This window comes from Onychomys torridus, chromosome 1 (assembly GCF_903995425.1).
Source record: "Onychomys torridus chromosome 1, mOncTor1.1, whole genome shotgun sequence".
NCBI lineage: Eukaryota > Metazoa > Chordata > Mammalia > Rodentia > Cricetidae > Onychomys > Onychomys torridus.
In genome coordinates this window covers 170,283,649-170,300,931 of record NC_050443.1, presented here as the reverse complement: position 1 = coordinate 170,300,931, position 17,283 = coordinate 170,283,649, and positions in this window count along the sequence as shown.

Sequence of the window (17,283 nt, the reverse complement as noted above, 5' to 3'; positions counted from 1 at the left end):
GCTTAAGACACTAAACTACTTCTTCTACCAGTGAATTAGCTTTGCTTTATGTGCATATGATATGAAAGGATAGCTTCTCTATTGATACAATTTCAGCAGAGAGAATTCAGAACATTCTTTTCACTCCTATGAGTGAAGCTTCACTCTTTACAAAATCTCTTTCTTCTCTCACCTGAATTACAGAAAGTCAGTTCTAACCTTTCTTTGAGTAGCAGATATAGGAAGTATGATACCCTAGACCTAAGTGACCATTAAATAGAAATTTCTTCCCACCACAATGACATATTGAGTCAGAATTTTAGTAATAAAAAATGAAATACAAGCATCACAGATAGACTGTTTCCTACTACACTCTGCTTATTTACTATTCTCCCCAGTATTTGCTGAATCTCTTGAATAAAGGTTTTACTGAGAATTCAAGTTTCTTTTTAGATCATATCAGTTATAGTAGGTGAATAGTGACTTAAATATTAAAGATGTAAGTTTGAAGCAAAGAACAGAGTTAAGTAGGCTTTTAATTCTACCTTCTCTAAGACTTAATTTTCTTATATCTTCAAGTAAATATGACAGAGCTTATTTTTGTGTGTGTGATTTATAAACATGGTACTGAGATGCTATGGAAATTTCTTTTTTTTAATAGTACCTATCTACCAATAAATACTTCTGTTAAGATGGTTAGTACTATATTTTAGTTGAAATCTTGAGTTCATTAATTTTATTAGTTTAGTTATTATATTAAGTTATAAAGTTATTTCACACATGAATTTCTCATGAATGAAATTTAAGCTTTGTAGGTAAAAAGAAAGAACACTACACAGTACCATTCCATTTTGTATTTATTTCATTTATATACAATTCTCTAGACTAAGGATGTTCTATTTTCTTTACAAGTTTAAACATTTTGAACTGCATTTTATATAATTGTAGGAGAGGAATAACACTAAAACATGGGTTAATTTAATAAAAGATTTTTTTAACAAACATTTAACAAAGACCTTGAGAATGACATCTTTTTTTTTTCAAGTAAATTAAGTATGGTCATAGCAATTTCAAGTAGAATCTCTGATAAACTGGTGCAATAGAGGCTCTGAATTTGTTAGTTTTCTTAGCTATTTTCTATACACCCTTAACTGTGACTCTACAAGGCAATAAAATAATCTGTGCAAACAATGGTTTGCACATTGTTACTTGAGACACCATATGGATTCCATGCTACAAAATTCAGTCAACATTCATGTTTTTATGCTACTTCATATATTTATACAGTCCAGGAAATATTTGGAGGAGTTGTCAACAATCAATGACATAATTTAGAAACATAATTAACCAAAGTGAACAGTCATGAACAAACATAAGCATTTCTGCCCCTGGAATATGTATTACAGAATTCCAACACAGGACATTTAGAATGGTTATGACCAAAGCTTTTTCCTTAGAACTCTGTTCCTGAATGTTGAAATGTCTAATGCAGATCCTGTTTCCTAAAGCAACCTTAGCATGATAAGTGCCCTCTCATGGCTCTATCTACATGAATTCAAGATCATTTGGATGCCTTCTCACCCACCACTCACTTTCTGTCACTTGATTCTAATTTTTTAGCCTAAACAATGTTTGTAGAGCAATGTTAGTGTTTATTTCTATAGGAAATATTGCGATTTCCAGTTATCATTTCTCTTTTCTCATAAATCTCAACAAAATAGCACCTAAATAAAATGAGTTTTTTCTTTCATTTCTACAAAATATCAGAGAATCACTCCTTTCATGTAATGTTGTTGCCAACTTGGGTTTAAATATCACAGTTATCTACTTGCTACGTAAGATAAAAACACTCTGAGAGCCTCTTAAATTTCCCAAGACATATGTTGAGCTTGTTATTCTTAAGCTGCGCTGTAATCGTTATTCAATATTGCACTGTCTGCTAAAAAATACAAAGCTTAGTCCATTCCCAGTACATTTACACTTTAAACTATAAGGGTTATAAGAAATAGAAAGAAAAAATAACATAATTTGGAAGCATGTAGAAGAGAAGCAAAATCTCTAGAGAAGGAGTGTCTGTGTCCTTTGAAACACTGCTGTGATGACCCAAACAGTCAGAAGTCTAGCTTGCATGTGGAAAACAGTTTCATTTAATTTTTTCTAAGATATATCATATCTTGTAATAAATGCTACTTTTACTGTAACCTGCAACAAACATAGTGATTTATTCAGCACTTAGATACAAGTCATCCATAATGCAACAAGCACTCTGAAGGCATAAGGAGATTATAAACAAAAGAGATGGGGCTTTTGTCCTCCTAGAGCTTGCAGTAAGGTAAGGGAGGCATATCCATACTCATTCTGGTATTAAAATATGTTTAATTATGCCTACATTTGAAGGTAAATGCTGTATTTTGTAAAAATACTTTACAAATTGTATCACCCTGTCAGAGCAAAAAAAAAGGTTTCCTGGAGGATGTGACAATAAAGCAAGACTCCCAAAACTGAGGAGATAAGAAGTCAGGCAGAGCAAGGTTCAGAAAATCCACTATAAGGTTGTATGCCAAGGGAATATTTTGTTAATTTCTATAATCAAACCCATGTAAATAAGACTATACATAGTTGATACAATAGATTATCTCTGAAAAAAAAGAAAAAATAATTTAAATTTCTAGACAAGCTTGCTGTTAATTTTTCTACAATGACAACTCAACATAATAAACTGGGATATTTTTCCAAAATTCACAATGCAGCTAAAGTTTCTAGAATTTCAAATTATATATCTATACATATATATATATATTTGTATTGAAATTTCTATTAATATAAAAAGACCACTAATAGCAGTATGCTATGCATCAATAGCTATAGAAGCTTTCCCAGATTCTATAGCAATTGGAAAAAATGTCATATATATATTGCATATATATGTATATTTATTACATTAACATAGAGAATTGAAATTTAATTAAAACATGCTGATTTTGGATTGCATAGAGAAGTTATCATACCTCCTCAATTAATGACTTTCCCAGGAGCATACTATAAATTAATCTGACACTTTTTCTTTGTATCATCAAAACAGGAAGCTCTGTCAGTGACTATGGGGACAGACTGAGTGGAGGAGGTGCTGATTTTAAAGGTCTATGTTGCATTTGTACTTGTGCTTTTTTGAAGTTACTTATTCACAGCTTTAAATATACAGCACAAGGTAGCAAAGGAGATAGGAAGAAAAGATGTGGGAACAAGTGGTTGTCTGTGGAAGAGAAATAATTTAATTGCGTTTGGGAAGAGAGTTTATCCACACCTAAATGTCATTCTAACTATAGTTAAACATGCTGTTTCTTTTAACCCAGATATAAACAGATTTTTTAATGGATTCTGAGTAAACAATCCTGGAGTTAAACAAAGCCACATATGTTACTGAAATTTGAATCTTAAGAATCATTTCTGCTCATGATGTCTGAGGATTGGCCAGGATGTTTTCTATTGGTTCCATTGAACCTGCTGCTTCAAAAGATTTATTAGTAGAGTGTATTTTTCTATCTAGTTTTCACTTTCATTTTTAATTAATTAAAATACAATTACATAATTTTTTGCTCCCTCCCCTTCCTACCATCACTCTCGTGTCCAAAAGCCCATTCTTCTTCTTTCTCTCATTGCTGATACTTATAACTCTAAACTGATCAGCACATAACTATCACCTGCTGAGTCCATTCAGTGTTGCCTGTATATGTGTTTCTAGAGCTACTTGGTACAGGATAACCAACCAAGGAGCTCTTCCCTGGGGAAGATCAATCTTCCCTCTCTTTGCTTCCTTAATTCCTGCTGCTCTTCATCTAGGGTGCAGCTGCTTGAGATCATCCTTACCTATTTTGGGATGTCAACTTTTGCTTAGGCCTTGTTTCAGCAGGCATGTTGCTAATTTTTTTGTTTTGCTTTTGTTTGTTTGTTTGTTTTGATGCAACCTTTGTCTGTTCAATGCCTTCCTCTCATGACAGTTGCTGTGGTAACCAACTCTTTCTCACTGTAGAATCCACCTGCCTCACTATCTACCTGCCTAACTCCAAGTGCTTTCTTTTCAATCCCACAATATCTCCCTGATCCTAATCGATTTCTTTATAAACACAAAGTTTTACAGAAGAAATTTTCTCATGAATGGACTCTAGGGATAATGCATCAAGAAGAATTTCTTAAAACTCAGTTCTATTACATGACAGAACAAGTTCCCAGGAGCAACAGTAAAAGGCCAATCACTTGAGTTATTTAAAACTCAATTGGACATTTGTGGTGGAAACACTGGCAGGAATTCCCTAGCTTTGGGCACACAAAAATTCAAAGACAAAAAGGTCATGAAAGAATATATTCTTCCTTGTAGCTCAGTTTTCCTGTGAACTGGGGTCTATAGTTTCTACTAAAACCAGCTATATTAATTCAACAGCAGGACTCTCTGCTTTCCTGCTGTCCTCTTGACTAATTACTGTAACAAAAGAAGTGCTAAGGTACTGAGGAAAGTCTGTAGCTAGAAATCAGCAGTCTATTCTCCTGGCCAAAACCCAAGTTTGACATTAAGGAATTCATTACCAATTCCACCTTTCTCTTATTTTATGATGAAACAAAATAGATTTCTTGAAACAGGTATTAAATATAGCTGATTTCATAAAATAAAGCAGTCTAGTTAAACATCACTTCCTGCTGCAATTGTGATGCTAATTTGACAACCAAAACAAAAACAAAAACAGACATCCACAATAAAACCAAACCAACCAAACAAACAAAAAACAAAGAACAAATAAACAAAACCAAAAACCTTACCTAGATAATGGGTTTTGTCATTAGGATATTAATGCTATTTTTCTGATTTCATTTGAAGTTAATACACTGCCAAGGTTATGATGATCATGATTAAAATGCAAGGGTAATCCTCTCACTCAAAACATCTAAAACATTTGCATTAACAATTTAGGGATACTACTATGCTCCTTACACTATAATATTATGGCCTTTCTGTTGTGGAATAATCTTTTTGCACACTGTAAAAATGTGTCATTTAGATTGGTTTAACAAAAAGCTAAATGGCCATTAGCTAGGGAGGATTTTTGGATCAAAGAGGATGCTGGGAAGAAAAAGGGTGGAGTTGCCAGGAGATATAGAGTAAGCAGAAAGGGCATTGCAAAGTAAAGTAAATGAGCCACGTTAAAAAAAATTCAGATTAAAAGGTATGGGTTTATTTAAGTTATTAGAGCTACTTAGAATGATCTTAAGATATCAGCCAAGCTTTCATAATTACTAAGTCTCTATGTCATAATTTGGGATGTGGCTGGAGGGATAGAGAAAGACTAGCTATAAATGGCACTTAACATAGGGGACATCTTTCTATATAAGAACTGAGAAAGCTTTTTAAAATGTTCTAAACAAAAGAGCAGAATCAAATGTGACTTCCTAGTCCTGCAGTCTCTCATGTAGGCTACAGTACAAAGATATATCTTCCAACTGCTGCCTGCCTGCTTGAGAAGTCGGTGCTGTTGAGAGACGCTGGAGTATAAAAACCAGTAAATTAAAGCAACATATATTTTTAAAATGTCTTAACTTCTAAAGAGAAGTCAAATATATGTTGCACCCAGTGACAGTGTCTTGCACCTTTAATCCCAGCACACAGGGATCTCTATGAGTTTGAGGCCAGCCTGGTGTACAGACCAAGATCCAGGACAGACACCAAAACCAAAAAGGGAAACCCTGTCTCAAAAAAAAAAAAAAAATGTTGCATTGGGGGAAAGGTTATGCTTTTGTTTCCACAGAAAATAAAAGGCTATGAATTCATTCAAGGTTGATAGAGATCAGATTCGATCAGAGGAGATGCCCTGAAAATCCTGGCTACAGACATATAAACATAAACCTAGACAAACTACAAGATAAGTGATGTATATTTTACCTGCTTTAACATAAAAAAGAAAATTACCTTTTGCTGGCTTGTGTACAACACAGAGTCTATACTGGTGTGAATGCAGATATGTATGTTACCTTTACAAGTTTGTGTGTTTTGAGAGCAATGGGTACCAGAAACCAATGAAAATGAGTGCCCCGGATGCTCCAGCTTCTCAGAATACCTCTGTTGTAGTTTCCTTATAAGTCTATATCCAGAATAGCTTCAAGACTGCTGACTGAGATGGTCCAAGTCCACAGACAACTCTAGCGAGACTTCAGATAAGCCCTACATTTTCAAATCACAATGACACTAGACAACAGATAGATCTCCCAGCACTTGAACATTATCCCAGTTTTCCTGAGATGCCCTAAAGATGCAATCACCCCCAAACAACAGGAAGAAGTCTAGGGAATATGACACCCACAATCCCAAAAGGTGATGTTGATAGATTTCAGTTATTTAAGGGGACTGGTTACAAGTTGTTATAGGTCATGGTCAGAATTAAAAAAAAAAAAAAAAAGAAAAAAGAAAATGAAGGAGATCAGATTCAAGGATCTAATCTTACCTCTTACTAAAGGTAGAAAGTGGGAATATAATATAGAAATGAGGAGACAAAAAGGAGGATTATTGAGTCTACTTTTGAACAAATATTAATCTTAAATATTTTACATTGTTAGGGATTTTTGCACATTGATACAAATTTAATTAAGAATGTTATTAAGGTCAAAAGCCAGCATAATGACTAGACAGACAGAGAATGGTAAGAGAGGTGCATGTGTGTGTAAGACAAATTGCTAAATGGTCTTATTAATAAAAACCCAGAACCAGATATTGGGGGGAAACTGAGAGACCAGAAAAGCAGAAAGAATTCAGCCATGATCGTACCAGTTGGAAATCCTCAGCCAAGGAGACCTAATTCCTATATACCCATGCCTACATGCCTTTCTGTTCTGCATCTCACTTCCTCTCTCTGCCCAGCTACATTACTTCCTATCTGTCTGTATGTATCTCCAGACCTCTATGATAAGTGCTGAGATTAAAGCCATGTGTCACCATGGCTGGCTCTGTTCCGCAGTGTGACCTTGAATTTACAGAGATCTGGATGGATCTATGCTTCCTGCATGCTAGGATTAAAGGCATGTGCTATGACTGTCTAACCTCTATGTTTAATATAGTGGCTGGCTTTTTCTTCTGATACTCAGATAAGCTTTATTGGGTTCACAATATATTGGGCGACACAATATATCACCATATATATCCATCCTCTGAGTTATGATGCAAAGATAGCTCTGACTATGACTCATTGTTAATGAACGAAATTGTCAACAACTTTAAATTTTGATCTTATGAATGAAATAGAATAAAAGCAACTAGCAAACATCATTCTTCTATTAATGTGACTATATCTGAATGATAAACTTATCTCAGTAGTGAGAAGAGATGTACTCTTGTACACAGTAAATACATGTCACAAATATGCTCAATGAGAGAAGACAGATGCAAGAGTCCACACTATAATGATTATCTTTAAGAACAGACACAACTAATTTAATATTACTGAAGTCAAAATGAAGTTATCTCTGAGGAAACACTGGTTGGCTGAAGATAATGGGGAACATCACAGAGGGAACTAGTCTCTTTCTTAAGGTAGACTTCTACAATAGTGTTCTTAAAATTGTTCCTGGGGTTGTTGCAGCATTAATTATCCATTTGACATAATTTAGAATCACCTGTGAATTGGGCCTTTGAGGATGTCTGTGGGGGACTGCCTTGATTACATTAACTAAAGTGGGAAGACCTCACACTGTGAGAGTTTCCTAGGGACCTCTGGGCTACACAAGTGGAAACAATGAGTTTAACATAAACATCCATGTATTTATGGGAAGTTCTCCATTTCTTAGCTGCTGCCACCATGATGTCCCTGCTGCAATGGAATGTGAGAAGGCACTGTGTGCTAAACGAACCCATCTCCTTAAGGTACTTTAGTCAATGTATTTTCAAAGCAGAAGGAAAAGAAACTAAGACAGGATCTTTACATCTAGGGTTGATCATTTTTTCTGCTTTTTTATACTAAAATAAAATTAAGACAGGAAGAAGAAAAATGAAATGATGCCATGTTTATGTCAAGAACCAATGTGAAATATACAAATATAGAGAGCACCAATATATTTTAACCAAAAAAGTTATTGACTCAGTCTCTCAGAAAACCCACTTGTTATAAATCTGTAGCATAAGTTGGAAAGGTATTGCAGAGGTTATTTATACAGGCAAAGTAAGGAATGATGACAGAGGGAAGACAATGAATATCAAATTAAATGAAAAATAGAGCAAATATTTGCCATTGAAAATAATGAAAAAGAAAATTTATTTTTTTAAAAGTAATTTGAGATGATATCATCTGAGTTCATTCTAGATGAGCTAATCACTCATCAAGTTTAAGGATGAGTTTGTGTCATCTTTCTATATTTACTTTGAAATGTGTAATGAGCACATTGAAACAATTTACCAGAGAAGTGTCTTGGCTAGTGAGGTAAGCTTGTGAGTTATTAGTATATAGAGATTTTGATACACTGTCCAAGGATATTGCCTAAAAAGACAGGCAGGAACTGGACATGAAAGAGATGTAATCTCAAAATCAGAGTGCAGTGGCAGAAGATAAGGAGTTGAAGGTCGAACACAGCTTCACACATGCCTAAGGCCAGTTTGGGCAACAGTAGAGGTGCTTTCTTAAAGAAACAGAGTAAAATGAGAGAGAGAGAGAGAGAGAGAGAGAGATTGAATAAACCAGGCTGAGATGGCTCAGCAGGTAAGAGAATTTGCCACACAAGCTCAGGACCTGAATTTGATACTGGAACCACAGTGGAAAGAAAGCATTGACTCCTGAAAGCTGCCCTCTGACCGCTACTCATGCCAAAGCAAATGCACACTCTGATTCATATAAAAAATTAAAATTACTTTAAATATAAATGAATTTAAAATATGAACAAAAGAGTGGAATTAAAGGAAGAAAAGCAAAATTATTTTAAAAAATAGTGCAAGTAAGCAGAAGTAGACCCAAATGATCATATAACTCAAATTAAAATGTAAGTGATTCAATGATTAAACAGTCATCCTAAACTGTTCTTTCATAGACATATAGATAGGTAAATTTGACTGAAAGTAACAAAAACTTCTTGAAACAAACAATGTGTACTCTAATTTGTCTCCAAATTTTATAAATGGTTGATGATAGAATAATTATTAATCTTTAGTAAGGGAACTGTGACTACAAACTGGGAATCCTGATATCTGTTTTCTTTGGTTTTGTGATGTTGAACATAGATTTGCTTTTCCTTCTATGTAAAAGAAAATGATTCCTATTTGGTTGAATTTTAATTATTTTATTTTTTAAACATTCCTTAGATTCCTGTGTGTTTTCCAATAAGGTAAAGAAAGTTTGTGGATCTGGATAGGAGGAGAAGTGGAGAGTAACTCAAGGAATAGGGGAGGGAAAACTGCAATTAGCACATATTGTATGAAAAATCTGTTTTCATTTTATTGGAAGTAGACTTTTTTCCTCACATGACATTCTGATTACAACTTTTCTTCCTTCTATTTCTTACAGTTCCTACCCACCTCCCTTCCCTCTGGATTCACTCTGTTTCTATCTCTGCTTAGAAAAGACTCTGTCATCTCTTAGAGTCCTGCTCTTTTCTGAAGAGGAACCTGAGGTAGAGTGGGTCTGCAGGAGAAGGAAAGTCGGGTGGAACTGGGAAGAATGCAAAAAGGGCAAACTGTGGTCAGTATGTAATCTGTGAGAGAAGAATCTGTCTTAAAAAAATTTAAGAAGAAAAGAGAAGAACAGATTTCTAAGAGATAATAAAATACAATAAAATAAAAACAAAAACTATCACATAGAAGTTGAACAAGACAAGCCAACTGAAATAACAGAACCCAAGAGAAGGCGTAAGAATCAGTGACTCACTTCTTTGCACACTCAGGAATCACATAAAAACACCAAACTGGAAATAAATATATATATATGCAGAGGTTCTAGTTCAGACCTGTTCAGGCTCTGTGCATGTTGCTTCAGCCTCAATGAGCTTTTTTCAGTGTTGTTCTCCTATTGTCCTTCAGCCCGTCTGGCTCTTACACTCTTCCTCCCTCCTCTTCCTTGAGGTTCCCTGAGCTCTGAGAGGAGATATTTGATGGAGACACACCAGTTAGAGCTGTGTGTTCCACAGTTTCTCACCCTCTGGATAATGTGTGTCCTTGTGTATCTATATTTGTTCCTTTCTGCTACAGGAAGAAGCTTCTTTGATGATGGCTGGGTAAGGCACTGGTCTATGAGTATAACAGAATGTCTTTAGAATTCTGTCACAATTTTTGTTTGTTTTTGTCTTTTCTTTGTTTGTTTGTTTTTATTTTTACACTTGTAGTTGTTTTATTTTTATTTGTTTTCCCCAGTAGTACTTGCTTTTAATCTAGATTCCTAGGTACCTAGTCTCTTCTCCTACGTCACAGAAACATTTTCAGGTATGGGTTACATCTCATGGGGTTGACATTAAATTACATCAGTATTGATTAGTCCCACAAGCTTTGTGACATCATTGTACAGGCACATCTTGCAGATGAAATATCATTGTAGAGAAAATGGTTGTGGCTAGTTTGGTGCTTACATTTCTCTTTTGATAGCATTCAGAGTACCTTCCTGTACAAATGATGGTAGAATATATAACTAACTAAATTCAACTTCTCCATATTGAATGAGTTGTATGGTGGTGTCTTCAGCATTGGGGCCTTACTTTCAGTCTGCAAAGAACAACTTATTACCTTGGAAACAGCCTAACTTGTTTGGAGACTCCCATGGGAACATATTGACGAACAACTCAATAAGATGTAAGCCAATACAGTATTGGAAGCTTTGTTTTGTGACAAGAGATGGCACGTTGAGAATCTCTCTCTTATGTGGTGATTTCATTTATTCATCTCATATATGTATATATTTCAGCAAGTTTCCACCATATTAAGCTTCCATACTACCTCTCAAAGGAGCTACAGTTGGTAGTACCACAGAGGCTAGGTATAGGACTAGAGGGTACAGATAGATCTCATAAGGAAAAAGAAATAGATTAGATAATTATGTATGAATGGGGGTTCTGGGTTGCCAGGATTAAGTGGGGAGGAGAACAGTAGAGGGGCTTGAGGCTGAGAACACAGAAATTTTACCTTTAATAAAAGAAAAAAAACAAGTGAAAGATTGAAAACACATTTTTCCAGTTAAAAATATGTGATTCTCAGATTACACAACTACCAGTAAACTTGATTTTTCTCATACAAATTTTGCTCATGGAGATTCATACGTTAAATGCACCTTTATCATTCATGAATGTGTGCCCTTATAATTTTCTGGTCACTACCACTCTGACATGCCAGCTACTTAACATCCCTATTAATGTCTGTTAATGCACCATCAATTTTCTTATGTGCAAAAATTCAGCAAGTCTCTGTCACCTGGCACACATGAAGTCAAGATTCTACTCATCAGAAAATCAAGTATCAAATCTAGGCCAAGTTAACCTGAACTGTTACATGATTTGACCTTTCTACTACTCCATTTCTACATGCACCCTTCTGCTCCTAAGGACACTGAGAGGAATATATGATGTCTTAAATGTGAAGAATAGGGCATAATGCTTGGAGTCTATCACATACACATGATGCTACAATGTTCTTTTCTTTTTTTGTATTAAAGTAGTTCAAGATCAATAAGTACCCAGTTCCTTAATGAAATTGTCATTGAAATTTAAACTGAATGAACCTCTGTCTCTTCTGACATGTCTTTCCAGAATTCAGAGTATAAAACAACTGAAAAATATTGGCTGAGTTTTCCCCCAATATGCATAAACGGTGAGTGACTTTTAAATCTAGCCATAAAATTATCTTTGGGAAGTATATACTTAAGATGATAGAATCCAGAATTTCAGATGCAGCATTATAAATACTACATCTTGACAGTTATTAGTTTACTGATTTTAAAAATTATGTTTATAGCAAGGATCAACATTTCTCAAAAATTGCTTGGTGACTCTTTATTAAGCAAACATGCAGATGCATGCTGTGTTAGCACGCATCTGATACAACCCTCTATTTCAATAAAATATGCATTTATAGAAGTTGAAAGGTTCATGTCAATACCTCTGCTACGAAGTTTCACAGTCACTATTTGTTATTTTCCTGCTGGGTTAAAAATCTCAGGCTCTTTGACCACAATTTCTGAAATGACAGGCACCTGAGCCTCCTTTAATAGTCCTCATTATTATTGGTTCATGGTGAGAATATTTTCCCCATAGCTATTACATAATCTGAGTAATTGCCCCTGGACACTCTCCAATGAACAGACTATAGCAAACAAGTGATGGGATCAAGTAAAATGGAAGTCTCCTATAAGAGTCTCTGCAGCATTTTTACCTTTGATTTGAAGTTCTTTATACCAAATACTTAGCTGTTGTAAACATGTCTAAGACTTGAAGTTCCTACTCAAAATAATGGACCACTGAGAAGCACATCTTTTATCTCAATCTTGGGGTGATATATTGTGTATCAAATAAAGCTTGCCTGAGGATCAGAAGACAGAGCCAGCCACTAAATTAAACATTGAGACCAGGCAGTGATGACATACAAATGCCTTTAATCCTAGCACTTGGGAGGCAGAGATCTTTCTGGATCTCTGAGTTCAAAGCCACCTTGGACTACATGAGATTGAGTCATCCTAGGAGAGAACCAGAGCCAGGCAGACGTGGCTCACATCATTAATCCCAGCACTTGAGAGTCGCATACCTTTAATGCCCGCATTTGCGATCTCATACCTTTGCAGCCAGTATTTGGGAAGCACACACACCATTAATCCCAGTGCTGGGAAGGAAGTGAAATGACTGGGAGGAGAAAGGCATGTGAGGCCTGAGGAGACAGGAGCTAAAGGCTCTCAGCTAAAATGCCCTTTCAGCTGAGGACTCAGCGGCATTCATTCAGAGGATTCATGGAGTTGGCGAGGTGAGAAGTGGCGGTGGTTTGTTCCTTTGTCTCTCTGATCTTTCTGCATTTACCTCAATATCTGGCTCTAGGTTTTTATTATAAGACCATTTAGGATTCAAGCAACACAATCTAGTGAAACTAATAAAGGCAAAATGTTGGGCAGATAGGGGTATCTTTCTCTCATTCCATTTTTCTAATTGGTAACATAAATGAATTGTACTAATTTACTTGGTCATTACATGGTTAGTTGTTAGGGAACAGAGCACTCATGAAGAAGTAGATGAGTGAAGAGTGAGAGAAAATTCCAAGTCTATGTGATTGATGCATAATCTCCATGGCTGGCTATAAACTAGCCCTGGGAGTTCCTAAGTGTGTTAAATGTCTCCTGGTTATGATGTATACTCAGTGGTGCTGGGCAGGTCCCATGTCAATGGAATAATCCCTTATTCAGAGGAGCAGCAAGCCACAGAGCTTAGAAGCTATCAATACTCAGAAACCTCCTCTACTAGCACTGGAGATCTTGTTAGTGGAGGAAGGACGAGAGGCTGAGCATCAGAACTGAGTGCTTCAAGAAGGGACGTAAAAATTGTCATGGGAGCTAGAGATAGGGGCCAGAGGTTAACAGAACTTGCTGTTCTTCAGAGACTATCAGTTCAGTTCTCAGAACCCAAACCAGGTGGCTAAGAACTCTCTACATCTCTAACTCCAAGTTATCTGGTGCCTTTCCTAATCTCCCTGGGTGTCCATACACAGACTCACAGTGCTACACAGACCAGACACCCCCCCCACACACACACACACACACACACACACACACACACACACACAAGAGAGAGATGGGGTGGAGAAAGATGATACAGTAATGAAAGATCATGTATGTGTTCATTGGTTTTGTATATATGTTTTTGTGTGTGCAGAATGTATATGAATGTGTATGTGAATGGAGTAGCCAAAAGACATGTTTGGGTGTCATTTCTCAGGTGCCATCTAGCTATGTTGATTTATCAGGCCCAGGATCCTAGCAGTCTACAACTCACTAAATTAGGCTGAACTTATTTGCCAGGGATCCTCAGGGATCTGTTTGTTTCTTCTCCAGTGCTGGGATCACCAGTCTGCATGTGTTTTTATGTGTATTGTGGGGAAGAGATTCAGGCTTTTGTAAGGGAAACATTATACCAACTGATTGATCTCCCTGGCTCACTTCTCTCCACTTATATTAATTATCTGTATATAAACCCCAACTATGGACTTAGGTAAGATTCCTGAATAATCAGAGAAAAGCAAAAGAAGGTGTACTCAAGGAATGAAAAGGCAGAGTACTACATGTTGATGTCCTAGCAATCTAGTAGATACAGTGGTTTGGAAAATTAAGTCAAATAGGTTTTTATAAGCCGATCCATAATTGGGGACATCTGAAAGCAAAGGTCCATGATGGTAATTAAATGTGCTGTCAATGGGAGTTTCCCTTTTCATTGCAAGTGTTAACATGGAGAACAGCATCTCTTACATGAAAATGTCAATGTGGGAGCACACACCTTTTACCTCTGCTGAATTTTGTATTTGTGGTAAATCCTGTCAGAGGACTTAAGGATTGATAGTCTGCCCTTTATTCCCCAAGGTAAACTTAGACTGATTAGTGATAGTTCAGCAAATAGTCATCAGTGTTTACCAATGCCCTATTTCTCACCTTGTTCAGAGAAGAGTTCTGATCTGTGTCATAGGCTTTTTATTTAGTACATTAAAAGTCATTGTAAATTCTGATAACTTTTAATAAGTTTCACTTATCTTGGTAAATCATTTCCCACATATTTTCCCTCAGACACTGAACTAAAGTATATTATTTCAGAAAAGACTTTAAATTATTAAGTAGGATAAAGATAATTTAAAATGACTAGGAATAATTGAGGTTTATAGCATTTGACAGATTATTTACAACTTTCTTTAATGTTTATTTTAACAAATAGCATGTTATTTAATATTTTAATTAAAAATACATAACAAAAGTATTAGAAAAAGTCCCTACCATGACCACTTAAAATTAACCTAGACAAACTGCTCAAAATCCACATATAATAGAACAGATAACACATGCTAACACATTGGCTGGGAAACCAATGCTGAGAACACACAATCCAGAAGTAAATAAAAAGAGAGTTGAATCTCACCAACATAATGTTGACTAACGATAGCCACACAAACAGATGTAAATACCGGAGTGTGCCCATTCACTGCAAACAAACAAAAGGGAAGGTAGTGTCAACGTATTCTATCTCAGCTAAGAATGGTGTCCTTTTCTTTTATTTTTTATAGGTTTGTTTTTTATTTTTATTTTTTTTTATTTAACATGTTTTTTTCTCGTACAATACATCCTGGCCACAGTTTCCCCTTCCTCCATTCCTCCCAGATTCCCCCTCACCTCCCTTCTCCCTAGTATCCAGTCCCAGTGTATCTACTTTCAGAAAATAGCAGGCATCCAAGAGACAACAACCAAACATGATAAAACAAAATATAATAAGACAAGACAAAAGCCCTCAGACTGAGGCTGTACAAAGCATCCCACAAGAGGAAAAGACAAAGGAATCAAAGATACACCCATTCGCATTGTTAGAATTCCTACAAAAACGCCAGGCTAACAGCCACAGCATATGTGCAGAGGACCCTTACATGTTCCTTGCTTTGCGACTTCAGGCTTTGTTTAGCCCATATGTGCTCTGTTTAGCTGATTCAGTGGGTTATGTTCTCCTGATGTCCTCCATTCTCTCTGCTTCCTACAATCTTTCTTCTTCTTCCATGGGTTTCCTTCAGCTCTAAGGGTAGGGACCTGATGGAGACCTCCAATTCAAACCCCTTCTCTATATAATGTCTGGCTGCTGGTCTTTGCATCTGCTCCTGTCTGCTGCTGGAAGAAGCCTCTCTGACGATGACTAGACAAGGCACTACTTTATGTGTATAGCAGAATATCATTAGGAATCATTTTATTTTTTTTTATAAGCAATTGTGTTTGGTTCTATCCTAGGTCTCTAGGCTATCCATCCTCCTGTTCCTGGCCATGTGTCTGGCATGGGCTCAATGCTGTGGTGTGGGTCTCAAGTTAAATCAAACATTGGTTGGTCACTCCCCCAAATGCTGTGCCAACATTACCCTAGCACATCCTGTACACAGGACAGATTGTAGGTCAAAGGTTTTATGACTGGGTTTGTTTCCAGGTTTCTCTTTCCGTAGCTTTAAGTGTACCTTCCCACACCAAGAAGACTAGAACTTAGGGATGAAGGCTCCATGCTGCCACCAGCGTGTCCTTGTCATGTTCAGTGATCTGTGTGTTATGTTGTCCTAAGCAATGGGACTTCCACTGTCAATTTACAGAGCAACTTTCTGTCCCAGCATCAACCTCAGCTGTTTGGGGATATTCATGAATCCCCCTTGATCAAAACTCAACTGAATGCAACTTAGTCTCAGCACCAAGACCCTTGTCTGGCTACAAGAGATGCCCAGTTCAGACTACATATCCCCAAATATTAGGAGTCCTCACTAGGACCATCCTCATAGATCCAGGAAGTTTCCCCTGCATCAGGCTTCTAAACAGCCCCCAAGTACCTCCCAAATTCCAGCCATCTCTCCCCACTCTCTCTCTCTCCATCCCATCTCCCCCTCAATCTAATACTTCCTTCTGTAGTCCCCCCCCCTGCCCACAGTCCACCCTCAAAGGGAACTCCATCCTACCGTGAGGATACTTGCTCAATATGTTCTTTATGGCTTAATTTATAACAGCCAAAATCTGGAAACAACCGAGATGTCCCTCAACCAAAGAGAAGATAAAGTAAATGTACACAATGGAGTATTACTCAGTTGTTAAAAGGATGACATCATGAATTTTGCAGGGAAATGAATAGAACTAGGAAAAATAATTATCCTGAGTGAGGTAAGCCAGACTCAGACAAATATGATATGTATCACTTATAAGTGGATATTATCCATTAAGTAAACTATAACCAAGTTATAATATGTAGAACCAGAGAGGGTAAGTAGAGTGTTCAAGGGGGATGCCTGGAACTCCTTAGGGAAGGGGAAACAGAAGATTACTTAGTGATAGGTGATTATAACTGAGAAAAAAAAACAAGAACATTTTAGGGTATAGGTAACACTGCATTTTTTGGTGTAATGGAAATGTAACATTTATAAAATTTGTATTATGACAATTTCCTACCCGAATGTAATGCACTCTGATTACTCATACTGCACCCACTCTTATTTCTCCCTCACTTCCAGAAGTCCCTTCCCAAGGTCTTGGATTATTCAGTTTTCTGACTCAGTGAGTTAACCATGGCCAACCATTTGACCACTGATTTGGAACTGTTCTTGGAGTCTGG